The 15,073-nt window shown below is 39.2% G+C and overlaps 1 long non-coding RNA gene across 1 annotated transcript; it reads left to right on the top strand.

The window, feature by feature from the left end:
• The first annotated feature begins 2,144 nt into the window (after positions 1–2,144).
• LOC129035509 (uncharacterized) lies at positions 2,145–14,354 on the top strand. Its single transcript, XR_008502204.1, has 4 exons — positions 2,145–2,619; positions 10,587–10,697; positions 11,881–12,077; positions 14,097–14,354. It is a non-coding gene; the product is annotated as an uncharacterized LOC129035509 (long non-coding RNA).
• Positions 14,355–15,073: the final 719 nt, after the last annotated feature.

Here is a 15,073-nt window from a genome sequence, read left to right as displayed (position 1 = left end):
TTTTTATTTGCTAAAATGGGCAACCCTAAGCTGGTATCTCTACAGTTACATACACTTACCAATCCCACTCATTCATACTGGTCCAAGTTACACCCCAAAAGAGGGCAGAAAGAGAATCTGAACAAGCTCAAGTTTGGAGGGCAAAAATGTTTCACTCTGCCTTCTGGATTGCTGTATGAAGACTTTTGTTGTGAAAGATATGAATAGAACTATGTGGAGGGGAAAAAGAGTGTGACTTTGAGAGTGTCCTATAAGCAAAACAGCACCCCCAAAATCCACGCTGCTTCCACTAACTTCCGCCACTGGCTTCCCACACCCAGTGAGTTCCTATTAAAATCCTTCCTTCTATGGGATATCCTCCACTGAAGTAGTCACTTTTGTGCAATGCTTTACTACCAATGTCTACCTAGAGAAGTCAGGCTAAATGAATCTAGTCTCATACTTTGTAAAACTGAATTATAAATTGTTTCAAATGCTGTTTTGAAGGATGTGAACCCTCATGAAGTTACATCTGTGGTAAATATTTCATGGGTATGATAGTTAATTTTTTCATTTAAATGATGCAATGTTATGTTATTCCCTGTTTTGTATGCAGGCACACATGTGCACATAAATAATAACTGTTACTGATCTGTACAGCCTTTTACAGCCCTATAGCCATGACTTCAGGTCTCACTTAAATAGTGAGTCCCACCCAGCTGTTGTTAGTGGGTATCTTTAAAAATGGCAAAATCAAGACTTGAATCCATTCAGAGCATGTACACATAGCATATGAAAAACATTGACTTGCTGCCTGCCATTGCCTAGGAATATCCTGGACCAAGTCCCAGACACTGGCCTATGTCGCAGACACTGGTTTTCACCTTGATAGATTATCTGGTTCTAACTGTACAACATAATGTAATGTCCAGTCAATTTCACAAATCCTCACATTCATGTGTTCTGAGACACCTCTCAAATATTGGGTAATGTACTCAAGCTTGTATTCCCAGAGTTTGTTATAGCCCCAAGCCTTCTAATTAGATATATAGAACTTGCTAATAATCACTTCTGTATTCATCATTATTAATATAGTATTCAACTGTGGTGTTGTCTTAATGAGTAGAAGTTCATACACTGAGCAGAAAATTGCTCACCTTTTATAAAGATACTGAGAGGTGACAGCGTGCTGGCAGTCCTCACAGCCTTCGCTCGCTCTTGGCGCCTCCTCTGCCTGGGCTCCCACTTCGGCAGCACTTGAGGAGCCCTTCAGCCCACAGCTGCACTGTGGGAGCCCCTTTCTGGGCTGCCGAAGGCCAGAGCGGGCTCCCTCAGCTTGCAGGGAGGTGTGGAGGGAGAGACGCGAGCGGGAACGCGGGCTGCGCGCGCGCTTGCGGACCAGCTGCGAGTTCCGGGTGGGCGTGGGCTTGGCGGGCCCTGCACTCGGAGCAGCCGGCCAGCCCTGCCCGCCCCGGGCAATGAGGGGCTTAGCACCCGGGCCAGCGGCTGTGGAGGGTGTACTGGGTCCCCCAGCAGTGCCAGCCCACCGGCGCTGCGCTGGATTTCTCGCCGGGCCTTAGCTGCCTTTCCGTGGGGCAGGGCTCGGGACCTGCAGCCCGCCATGCCTGAGCCTCCCACCCCCTCCGTGGGCTCCTGTGCAGCCTGAGCCTCCTCGACGAGCGCCACCCCCTGCTCCACGGCGCCCAGTCCCATCAACCACCTAAGGGCTGAGGAGTGCGGGCGCACGGCGCGGGACTGGCAGGCAGCTCCATCTGCAGCCCCGCTGCGGGATCCACTGGGTGAAGCCAGCTGGGCTCCTGAGTCTGGTGGGGACGTGGAGAACCTTTATGTCTAGCTCAGGGATTGTAAATACACCAATCGGCACTCTGTATCTAGCTCAAGGTTTGTAAACACATCAATCAGCACCCTGTGTCTAGCTCAGGGTTTGTGAATGCACCAATCGACACTCTGTATCTAGCTAATCTGGTGGGGGACACTCTGTATCTAGCTAATCTGGTGGGGAGGTGGAGAACCTTTGTGTCTAACTCAGGGATTGTAAACGCACCAATCAGCGCCCTGTCAAAACAGACCACTGGGCTCTACCAATCAGCAGGATGTGGGTGGGGGCCAGATAAGAATAAAAGCAGGCTGCCTGAACCAGCAGTGGCAACCCGCTCGGTCCCCTTCCACAGTGTGGAAATTGTGTTCTTTTGCTCTTTGTAATAAATCCTGCTACTGCTCGCTCTTTGGGTCCACACTGCTTTTATGAGCTGTAACACTGAGCGTGAAGGTCTGCAGCTTCACTCCTGAAGCCAGCGAGACCACGAGCCCACCCGGAGGAACGAACAACTCCAGACTCGCTGCCTTAAGAGCTGTAACACTCACCGCGAAGGTCTGCAGCTTCACTCCTGAGTCAGCGAGACCACGAACCCACCAGAAGGAAGAAACTCCGAACACATCCAAACAACAGAAGGCACAAACTCCAGACGCGCCACCTTAAGAGCTGTAGCACTCACCGCTAGGGTCCGTGGCTTCATTCTTGAAGTCAGTGAGACCAAGAACCCACCAATTCCAGACACAATACCAAGTCTTTCATGCCATGAGAAGCCTCCTTAAAAGATTTCTGTGATTAAGTAACAGGTAAATATCACTTACCACCTGTGCTAAACTTAACAGTTATTACATATACTACAGGATATTCTGCTGAAAATGTGGGCAAATATAGGTGTGTAAAAAGTCCCAGTATTAGTGGGGTGGGGAACAGAGAATCGATGGCGGGTGATCACACCTGAAGCTACTATGTGCTCATTTGTGCTGGCTGACGTTTGCTATGCGGCAAGTGCCTCTGTTCCCTAAACACCATACTCTTCCTGAAATCTCTTAACATGCTCACATCCAATTTCCAGGTAGAAGGAGTTAGGCATGCAAACATCATGATTTTCATCAGCTAAGTGTTGACATGTCCCTAAAGTCTTCAGACAATTTTCTGTTCCTGTAAATGTTCCTCACCTATTACTCATATGACAACTGTCCTCCTTTCATCCTCTGTAAGCTCTGCTCCAAGAAGATACTCAAAGAAATTTTCATGAAATCAACTCACCAGGCAGAGAGTACCAGAGTACACTGTGAGCTGGATTGGGGACAGCCTGTTTTGTCACCATTGTTTCATTAGCATCTAGTAGAGTTCTCGGTGCATATGTGCTCTAGTCACACTTAAGAGAGAAAAAAGAAATAACGCTCACACCCTATTACACACACTCAAATAAAACACATTTCTTTATTCATTTTAATAGTTTCTAAACATCATTATACTCTTCGATTAGTAGGATAATCTTCAGAAAATCAGAGAACTAAAAAGGCATTATTAGGATTTATTTAGAGTTTATAGTATGAGTGTTTTTTAAATTTCTCATTCTGTCTCCTTTGCTTTCTATTTACTTACTATTTGTTGCGCACTTATTATATCTAAGAAAAACTATACTAGGTGTTGTGGATTCCATAAATTTAGTAGTTAAATTTCTTGAAGATTCCAATAAAGGCTTTCTCTTTTCTTTGAACAAACACACTTAACCACCCCCTAAAAATCCACTGAGTAGTGTTTATACTGTCTTAATCTTTTTGGATGCTAAAAGCAAAATATTCCTAAGCTGAGACATTCTCTAAAGTAAAACATAATTTTTCCCAATTATAAGAAATTTAAGAGATGTTAAGGAAGAAACTATAAAGACATATTTTATATCCAGAAAAGCTAGATGTTTTCCATTTTAGTTGATGTTATATATTCCAGGCACATTCCTGGACTGAAAAACAGAAGTATACTACATTTCTAAGACACGTTCCCCAAAACAGCTTTACATAGAAGTTCATGTGATTCTAATTACAACCCTAGCAAGTAGGTGGGTAGGTATTAATAGATCACTTGGAGGTATGAAAATCATAGTGCAGACATTGAATGACTTCTCCAGCATCAAAAGGGAAGTAACAGCAGCCTCTTTGGAAGGCAGCCCAGTACAAAGGATTTGAGAGTCATAAAACCTGGGTTTGAAACTGTGTGATTTGGGGAAATTACTTAATATCTCTCTCTCCCTCTTTCCCCATAAAAAAGAAATTAGGTTGAACCATTTGAAATTTCCAATATGCAACATTTTCGACCTACAAAAATGGCAATTTTATGAGGTTCAACCTCATAATAATGTTAACTTAACACTTAAAAGAGTTGTTCTAAATGTAAAACCTGATACTCTATTTAAAGCATCTAGCACGGAGCCTGGAATAGAGAAGTGCTAGACAAATGCTAGTTCTTTTTGTCCTTCCAGTGTCAGTCCTACGGCATCAGCACAATTCTGTCACTCACGTCTCAGCCATTCCTTGTAAGATTTTAGACAATGTAAAATACATTATCTAAGTGTATTTTATTTTATAATATATTCACTAAAATATCAATACATTTTGAAATTTCAGGAGGTAAGAGAAAAACAAGCAGGTGTGTAATTACTGCTGATTTTGTAGCTTAATTCAGCAGTAGGGAAGATTTTCCTGTCTACTTCCAAGCAGGAACATACCTGTCTTGAACTTACACATTCACAATAGTCTCAAAACCTAAACCAGGAGACTCTAGGCTTGCTTTTGGTTGCAGTTTAATAATACTGTGGATTAGTAGCCAAACATTTCTTGGAAACGTTCAGTAAGAGCTAGGCAATATAGATCTGGTGTCTGGGTCTTCCAGGAAACTGACAATTTTAGGAAAGCCATGGAGGGGAGGAAAATGAAACAAGGTAAACAGGAAGCTGTAAAATGAAGTTGATGCAGAACTGGACAAATCCAACACCCAAAATTTTCAGTTTCCATGTTCCTGCATTGTCCCTACCTTCATCCTTAAGAGTTTCAAGAGACCAAATGATCCAAAGAGCTAAGGACCCTGGATCCAAGAATACTGTTTTCTGTCTGGTAAGGACACATTTTTTTTTTTGTTTTAATCTGTGATCTCAACTTCCAAAGGGCATTAAAATCAATGAGAAAAGAAACAGACTATCCAGGGAAATCAATTCTAATAATCAATCGGGTAACAAAGGTCTAGCCATTTATATTCATAAAAGTAATTAGGAGTCTTGAGCGTTTAAGAACATGAATGTTTTGTTAAAGGAAATGTACATTAATTTTCATATTAATTCATCTAAAACACAGATCTTGCTTTTGTTGAAATTATTTTCCCTCTTTGACTTTTTACCTCCTTTCTCCATGAGCATTCATTCCTATGGACTTGCTACAGTATACTAGTCACAGAGCCATCGGTCATTAAATAACTATTTACTGATTCTCCTACTTGTACTCAGCACTATTTTACAGGCCAGATAAACATTAAAGAAATCTTTTGTAATGCTTCCTGATGTCTTTTTTATCCCCTTCCGTTAAACAAGAATCTCAGTGTTTTATAAGCTTGCAATATCCTCCAACAACTGTTGCCTAATCATCTGTTGCTAAATCAAAGCTTGATGAGATGAGCAGATAAAAATACAATCAGGGTGTGGTCATATTTCCCTCAGCAGAGGCCTCATATTGCACCACATTTGAAGAAGTAATAGACAGTGATTTTGTAGGCTGTCTCAGGCTCAGCTCATGTTCTGTTTGTGATAATTAGAACTTGTGAACCTCAAGAATGAGCAAGAGTTCTTTTTGCTTACTTCTGCTGTCCACACAACCAAAGGTCTATCTTCTTATCATATACGAATAGCAAGGAAAGCGGCCTTTGGAGACTGTGTGAAGCCAATTAAATAGGAAAGGCTCATTTATATCATAGTTTTCAGCATGCTTCTAAACTAGTAGCTGTTCAGAACCTGGAAGAATATGAATCAAATTGCATATTTTGAATTGTACTAGTCTGACTCGACTCATTACTATGAATCTTGCAAATGTTCCCTTAAGCAATGAGAAAGGAGGAAATATAGAAAGTAAATCTACTTAGTAATATAAAAGGCAATACTAGCAAGGCCACACTCTCAAAGCAATTAATTGGTAAGTATTGAATTTTTACACTGTGTAAAGTTCCCATCCATGCAAAGGACAAGAAGACCCTGTTGTTTGACAAACCATTTATTCAGGATCATTGGTATTGACTTGTAGTGAGTCAACAAAACTAGGGAGTTCACATATTTCTTCTTCATTCAATAGAAAATACTGTGTCTCCTTGGCAACTGAGATTGCTTGGTTGACTTTTCCCTTTGCTTTCTACTTATAAGGTACAAACAATGAGGGAGTCCCACCACCTGTGACTTGGGTTCAGAAACAGATTTCTCTGCCTCAAATCACTGAAATAACCCATTTTGTGTGAGGGCACAATTTTGTGCTTTATTAGATTTATATAGCATCTTTATGGTCAAGTCTCAGACAAATGATAAAAAGTAATTCAAATATAGAAAGTAGTTTTTAATGCCTGAGTTATGATTTCCTCATTTGGAGGCTACTGAAATGCAAGTGAATAAGAATTATCACTCTTAACTAGCAAACAATACACTTTATTTTCAAACATAATCAACTTATGTAATGAAACAACTGAGTAAAAACATAAACACTTTTTCCCCATTAGGTAGAGTTTTCTCAGAACTCTGGAGTTGTGAAAATGACTCTAAGCTCAAGCAAAGAGGTGTAGAGTTACATCTCTCTTTCTACATTGGCATTGGTGATTAAAGGAAATCAGGATGAGCAGATGGTGCCTAAGGTACCAATCATGAATATCCACTTTTCTGGAAATAGAATATCAAGTGCTGGTGTTGTCTCCCACCTCACCATTGCTACTTTTCTCCCACTTCATTGATATATCTCCTCCATGTGAGGCCCATGTGAGAGCTGAGGGCTTGGTTTCCTCTGATAGAAAGAAGACAAATACAGTCTTGACCTGGGGCTGTAGAACCAGAGGATTTGCAAAGGCATTATTGCAATCAATATCCAATCACGTCAGTTTCCTTGTATATGTGCTACAGAGCAGTTCCCACTCTGTAGGTCTTTTGCTGGGTCACAATTTGATGTTTCATCTTTATACTCTAGGAAACAAGTGGACTTATGAATTTGAAGGGTTTTGTTTTCCTCTCTTAGAGTGGTCCTCTTACTCCTCTTCCCATTGGCCCCTAATTTTATTCCACCTGTGGAGACACTCCAGAATCAAGCCTCGGGTTATGCTGGGTAGCTGACTGTGCAGATAGGACAAACCATGATTTGTAATCTTCCTTCACTGGTACCCTGCTCAAATACCAACACTCGTGTGCTTCCTATTGTTGAAGGTTTCACTCTGTAATACTAAGTGCAGTTAATTGCTCCTGTACTAGGTTACAGTGTCCTTCAAAAATTCATGTGCACCCTAAACCTCAGAATGGGATCTTATTTGGAAGTAGAGTCTTTGTGTATGCAGTTAGTTAAATAAAGATAAGTTTACTCTGGATTACAGTCAACCTATTAAGGACCTTATAAGAGGAGAGGACACACAGAGACACAGAAAAGAAAACAACGTGACAACTGAGACAGAGACTGGAGTGACGCTGCCGCAACCAATTTCTTGCTAGGAAGAGGAAAGAAAGGATTTTCCCTAGCGTCCTTAGAGGGGAGACAGCTCTGCCAACACCTTAATTTTGAACTTCTGATTTCCAGAACAGTGAAAAAATTAATTTATGTTGTTTAAGCCATTCAATTTTTTGTTTGTTTTACTTTCATTTACTTAATCTATTTATTCATACTACATAGATAATTATTTACTTTTTCTTTTTATTAGTGATGTCCTCTCACAAGAATTTAAGCTTCAGGAAAGCAAGGATATTTGTGTGTGTGTATGTGAGTGTGCGTGTGTGTATATGTGTATGTGTGTGTGTGGTTTATTTTTTTATTATTATTATACTTTAAGTTTTAGGGTACATGTGCACAATGTGCAGGTTAGTTACATATGTATACATGTGCCATGCTGGTGTGCTGCACCCATTAACTTGTCATTTAGCATTAGGTATATCTCCTAAAGCTATCCCTCCCCCCTCCCCCTACCCCACAACAGTCCGCAGAGTGTGATGTTCCCCTTCCTGTGTCCATGTGTTCTCATTGTTCAATTCCCACCTATGAGTGAGAATATGTGGTGTTTGGTTTTTTGTTCTTGCGATAGTTTACTGAGAATGATTATTTCCAATTTCATCCATGTCCCTACAAAGGACATGAACTCATCATTTTTTATGGCTGCATAGTATTCCATGGTGTATATGTGGAAGTCAGATTGTCCCTGTTTGCAGATGACATGATTGTATATCTAGAAAACCCCATTGTCTCAGCCCAAAATCTCCTTAAGCTGATAAGCAACTTCAGCAGTCTCAGGATACAAAATCAATGTACAAAAATCACAAGCATTCTTATACACCAATAACAGACAAACAGAGAGCCAAATCATGAGTGAACTCCCATTCACAATTGCTTCAAAGAGAATAAAATACCTAGGAATCCAATTTACAAGAGACGTGAAGGACCTCTTCAAGGAGAACTACAAACCACTGCTCAATGAAATAAAAGAGGTTTATTTCTATACTCTGGTCTCAGTGCCTAGAATAGTTCCTGTCACATTAGATGCTTAATTAATGTTTTGAAATAAATGGAAGGAGGAGAGGTAGATTACCTATATCAAAGCTCTTCATAGAACATTCAATTCCAGAAGATAATGGGTAAATAAGGGGCAATATGGGACCCAATAATTTTATCCTCAGCCCATTCATATATAAAAGCAATAGGAAAAGATTGTTAGATGTGAATGATCTCAGAAAATATAACATGCATGACCATGTTTTGAAAACCTTCCTGATAACAAAATTCACCCAACTAAGATGTGGTTCACAGTACAGAGCTTAAGAATGTGGAAGCTGCTTTCTGAAAAAACTAATAAAGTAAACATTAATTCTCTTTTAATTATGGCTAAGGCAAAAAAAAAAGAACTATTAATATGGCTTTAATTAAATTTATAAAAAAGAATGCAAATGTTATAAATTATTAAGAAAAGCTGTACAATAGAAAAAGCAATAAGTATTATAAATTTGGTCAGTAGTTCTAGCACATAATAGTAAAAATCAGAAGGGACAAGATTGTCCTGTGTTCCTAATTTTTCACTCTGGGAAACTAAATTTTGTTGCCAAAAATCCTCTTATACAACATTGGTAGTAGTGAAAATTGGTTAAATCCTGTGAGAGGGCAATTTGGCAATATCCATAAACTGTTAAAATATATATGAAAATTGATTGCAAAAATTATTCTAGTTTTTCACACTGATGCTAAATGCCCTACCACACATACCTTGGATTCAAGTTTGCTGGGGCCAATGGAATAGTAGCAAAGGACACAAGAGACTTGAAGAAACATTTACGTGTTCCACCTCCTTTCCGTGGCCCTCAGTCTCACCATGAAAACATGCCCAGGATGGGCTTCTAGGAGAAATCCAGAGGCTTTCTAGGCCAGCCAACAGTTAGTCAACCCCCAAACATATGGGAGAACCCAGCTAAGATCAGCAGCAACACCTAGCTAACCCACAGCTTACTTACAGCAGACATGTGAATCAATCTAGCCAAGACTAAAAGAATCACTAAACCAATATGTCATCCTATGAATAATAGTAAATGTTTGTCTTAAACTATTATATTATAGGAAAAAAACCTGATATATGAAATTACCCTATGAGTTTATATTAAAGATAAACTTACCTTCAACAAGAGTTGTAACAATTTTTTTCTTATTGCAAACAATGCTATGGGGATACTTATAGTAGCATTTCTGCTCAAGGTAATATTTTATTGTAGCACTGTTTGCAATAAGAAAATAATTGGAAACTGCAGAAACGATCACTAATGAGGTATGGGTTAAAAATCTTTTAAGCTGAAAGCAACAAATGTGACAATTAAAAGGCATAAATTAGATTTATATATTTTACATCATCACGACTTGTATTACTAAATGATAAAAATGAGTTGCGAAATAATATATAGACCTTTATATTTTATAAATATGCATATGAAAAAATGTTTGCAAGTATGCACAAACTGTTAACAGTTATTACTTCAGAGGAGTGAAAAATAGGGTGAAAATGAGAATGACTTTCATTTTTAGTATATACTTAAGTACATTTTCAATTTTCAATTATATGCAGTGATTTTGTCCCTTAAAAAATAGGAAGGACTTCTTTAAACATAAGGAAGACATTTTCTGTGAAACAATAAACTACTCAGTATATACTTAATGTGCATGAAGTGTGAGGTAGGAATACATTCACTGACATTCTTGCATTTGCATACCACTTCCCCAAATATGAACTCACTTCTCTGACTTTGCTAGGGCTGAGGAATCATCATTATACTATCTGTAAAACTGGATTTATTAAGTGCATCTGTATTGTTTATGAGTCATAGAAAATATGTTCATTTTCCTATCCATATTAAAGGCTGCTTGGAGGATTGATGGAGCATCGCTTAGAAAATATTCTGGAATTCAGATGAAGCTGTGTTAGTATAAATCATTACTGGTTACCATATACTCACACATACTTAGGGGATAAAGATCAGAAATTACTTAAATGTACTTTGTCTTCTTCAATCTTTCTGTAGCAGCACATGGGTCAAAATCTCCTGAAAGTTGAGCAGGGAAGCTGTAGAAGAATTCCTCCTTTTCTTGCAGATGAAATCTCATGATATAGCAGGGGTTACCTGGCCAAGAAGGTAAGTCAGTCATCCAGCAGTGCTTGCAGAGGGACTAAAAGGAATCAGGATGTTCAGAGCTGTATGTTAGGTGCTGCAGAAAGGAAGAAAATATCTAATCCAAAAAGGGGTCTTTGACCCTGGGGAATGGCAGTTGGCGATTACGCTGCTTCTCAGTTCCATCCTGTGTTGCCCCAGGTTTACTTCATGGTCACCCAAACTTTCTTTGCCACGTCTTTTGTAAGACTTCTACTTACTACTATGTATCGTCATCTTTTGGTAAATATAAATTCTGGTTAGGAGAACTAAGACAGACAGGAGAGCTGTCTGCACACTGTGATTAGGCATGCATCGATTCAAAGCTCCATGCTGCTAGCTCCTGTATTCCGCTTAGCTCCTAGGGAGGAAATAGGAAAAGGGAGGAGAACTCACCTGTCCAATTACAACCTACTCTGCAGTACAAAGTACTGCAAATTCCACACAGTATATCTCTGTGATTGAAGGAGCACTTGTAAAATCTGAGACATCCTAGTTTTTGATTTGGTATCCAAAACAAATCTGAACTTTTAATTAAATGTTGTTCTTTTTCCTTCTTATTTCCAAATGAATAGTTACACCAGCAAACTTATTGGCTGAAAAGTTGTTTCCTACATTTGCACTTTGAAGTGCATCAGACAGTGGTGTGTTTGGATGTGGGTCTTGTTGAGTTTGGTTAGTGAGTTATTATTGGTTGGGATTGCAGTGGTCCTACCAATGGAAGAGAAGTAGGTGTGCCGAGTACTGTCATGTTCACCTCTGCCTTTCACAGAGGCATATTTAGCCCTCAGTTGGTAAGTGAACTTTTTGACAAGGGTTTAAGAGGTTATAGAGTCTGTGTAAAAGACAAAAGTCCAAAAGTGAAGCAGAAGGAATCCAGCTTTTTATTTAGGTCTGACGTGGGAAGCTTCTGGATTTGATAGTGGGTGCACCAAAATTTGCATCCCAAGTCATAGCCCTTACTCTGCACTACCTTCTGGTATGTTGTTTTTCAAGTTACTTAACCTCTCAGGGCCGCAACTTACTTATTTGAAAAATGAATTCTAGAATCACAGAGTTGGATACAATCTTAAGGGCCAATTAGTCAAACTTTCTTTCCAGAGGTGTTCTACATGATCTCAAATGTGTCTCTAAACTATAGCTTCCTGAAATTTCATTATTCTTGTAGGAACACAGCGGAGAACAAAGAAAATTCAAGGGACTAAATTTCCTCTCCACCTCAACCACCAGCATTGATACTCCATCACTTATGTACTGCATCAAGCCGTCCTCAGAGGTGAGGAATGTGCTGTCAAGACTAGAAGCATGTGTCCCTCTCTCCATTGCAAGATGGGACATAGAGAGGAGAAAAGTGGCAGACAGAAGGTTGGTAGAAAGCAGGTGTCACCATACTGCTCTACACACAAACTGTTAGGCCTAGATTTTGCTTTCTCCTTCTTGTTTTAAGTCTCTATCTAGTTGCCCAAATCCTGCTGCTTTTGCATCAATGGTATGAAAATATTAGCCATGATAACCCTTCAAACACCCTTATAAGGCTGTGAATTGAATGTACCAAGGGAGGTACCTCTCTGATAAGTGACAACTCCAATAAAATTAGTAAAAATATTAAGATTATTGATTATCTTGAGCCAAGAAAATGCAAGGGAAACAATGGAAAAATACCTTTAAATAATGAAAACAAAAATAAAATAAGGGCTGGTCTACGCACTGCTTCTCATCAAGTCTGTAAAATAATACCATCAGAAAAGTGTTCAAAATTCTCTGTAGTCAAGGACTTCTCCTGCTGGTTAGAATGCAAAATAATGTGAAAGACTTTTGATCCTCTAGTAATATACAAGTGTATAATTTTTTTTTGAGATAGGGTCTTGCTTTGTTGTCTAAGCTGGAATGCAGTGGCATGATATTGGCTCACTGCAGTCTCTGCCTCCCAGGCTCAAGCAATCCTCCTGCCGCAGCCTCCCAAGTAGCTGGCACTATAGGATGCATCACCATGCCTGGCTAATTTTTGTATTTTTTGTAGAGACAGAGTTTTGCCATGTTGCCCAGGCTGATCTTGAATTCCTGGGCTCAAGTGATCCACCTGCCTTGGTCTCCCAAAGTGCTGGGATTACAAGCATGAGCCACCACACTCATCCTACATTTTTCAATATGCATGAAATTATATAGTTTGGATGTGCTCATTTTACTATATTAAAGTATATTTCAATAAAAAACCAGTAGGCATGAAAACATAATATTCTTTCATTTTTGTCTTCATCTGAAGTTTCAAGTTAAAAAGCAGGTTATTTAGTAAAAGGAATTGCAATGTTCTTCTCCAGTGCCAATTAACCAGTCTCCTCAGACAGAAATATCTTCAGATGGTGCTAATGCAAATCTCAATTTAAAATCATTTTAGAAGACTGAGACCATCCCCACAAATGCTTCAGAATGGGAGGTGCCAAGACTTTCAATTACACAAAACCCTGGCACTTATTTTGTTGTGTTATAATCCAGTCTTTCTGCACCTAAGCTTCCTTCATAAAAGACAATCTAGCATCATGGTTAAAACACAGACTTTCTACCACTACTACTTACATTCTTGGTGACAGTGGGCAATTTAGCAGACTTCTCTGTGTTTTAGTTTCCTCAACTTTAAAATGGGCACTATTATGGGTATAATTGTGTCCCACAAAAAGATGTTGAAGTCCTAACCTCCAATACATGTGAATATGACCTTATTTAGAATAGAGTCTTTACAAATGATCAATTTAAGATGTGATCATAAGGGCAGGGCTTAATCCAATATGACTAGTATCCTTATAAAAAGGGAAATTTGGACTCCAGAGACAGATACATACCAATGAGAGACAATGTGACACAGGGACCAAACCTACAAATCAAGGAACATCTGAGGCTACCAGAAGTTAGGAGAGAGGTCCAGAACAGTGCCACATAGCCCTCAGAAGGAATCAACTCTACTAACACCTTGACTTTGGACTTCTAGCCTCCAGAACTGTGAGGCAATAAATTTCTGTTCTTTAAGCCACCCAGTTGTTGGTACTTTATTATGGCAGCCCTAGAAAATTAACATAGGGAATGATATGGTTTGATTTTGTCCCCACCCAAATCTCATCTTGAATTATAGCTCCCATAGTTCCCACATGTTGTGGGAGGGTCCCAGTAGGAGAAAATTGAATGATGGGGGCAGTTTCCCCCATACTGTTCTCGTGGTAGTGAATAAGTCTCACAAGGTCTGATGGTTTTATAAGGGGAAACCCCTTTGGCTTAGCTCTCTGATTCTCTCTTGCTGCCTCCATGTAAGAAATGCCTTTCACCTTCCACCGTGATTGTAAGGTCTCCCCAGCCACCTGGAACTGAGTCCATTAAACATATTTTTCTTCCCAGTCTCAGGTATGTCTTTATCAGCAGCATGAAAAGGGACTAATACAGGGACCAATGATAGCATCTACCTCATGGACTTTTTATGAGAATTGCATGATTTAATAAATGTAAAAGACTTAGAACACTGCCTCATCTATTGTAAACAGTCAATAAATATTAGTATCAATTTTCATTGAATCCTAATCAGTATAACTATAATGTTACATTCATGAATAAGACAAAGGCTGGGACCAAAAAAATGAGATAATTCACTCAGACCTCTTCATTGTTCTCCCAGTTGTCATCCTTTGCACCTAGTTCTGTAATTAAGAGAGTCTTCTCAGCTTTTTCTTAAATCATGTCTTTTCCTCTAGTATGGCAAATTTATAATATGTTTCCCCCACTTGAAAATGTTTCCTCTTTTTTCCCACTGTCCAATCCCCCCATTAACCCAACCATCTCTCACATACATACCAATTTTAGGACTCAAACCTCTCAGATCTCACCCTATTCACAAATCAAAACTTTATCAGAAAGATCTAAAACACTTCCCCCGAAGGCATTTTTAATCATGAATAAAGTGTTATCACTTTCAAGGATAGTATAATTTGAATGGACATCAAAGTCTTAAGATCAAGAATACACTCTACTATCAAAGAGTTTTAACCATAAGCTAGTGGTTAATACAGTTTTAGAGGGAAGAGGGTAAGGAAAGCAGACATTGTCTTTCCTCTTTCCTAAACTTTTCCCAGGTCTAGATCTACCGTCTATCAATTTTGCTACTTTGGTAATCAAACTCTTAGCATAAATTCTACCAAATCACACTTTGGTCTTTAACTTTCATAGTAGAAGGGACAGAACAAGTATCTTTCACCTAATAGAAATCCACTTAATGGAATTTAAAATCAAAGAATGTGATTGAGCCACCAATTATTTAAATACCAACTTGACTATACTGAATGTAAACTTCCAGTGTTGCCATGTAGACTCTGCCATCTTGT

Source organism: Pongo pygmaeus, chromosome 3 (assembly GCF_028885625.2).
Source record: "Pongo pygmaeus isolate AG05252 chromosome 3, NHGRI_mPonPyg2-v2.0_pri, whole genome shotgun sequence".
Lineage (NCBI taxonomy): Eukaryota > Metazoa > Chordata > Mammalia > Primates > Hominidae > Pongo > Pongo pygmaeus.
Note: the sequence above shows the minus strand (reverse complement) of the source record. Positions and strands in the feature narration are given on the sequence as shown.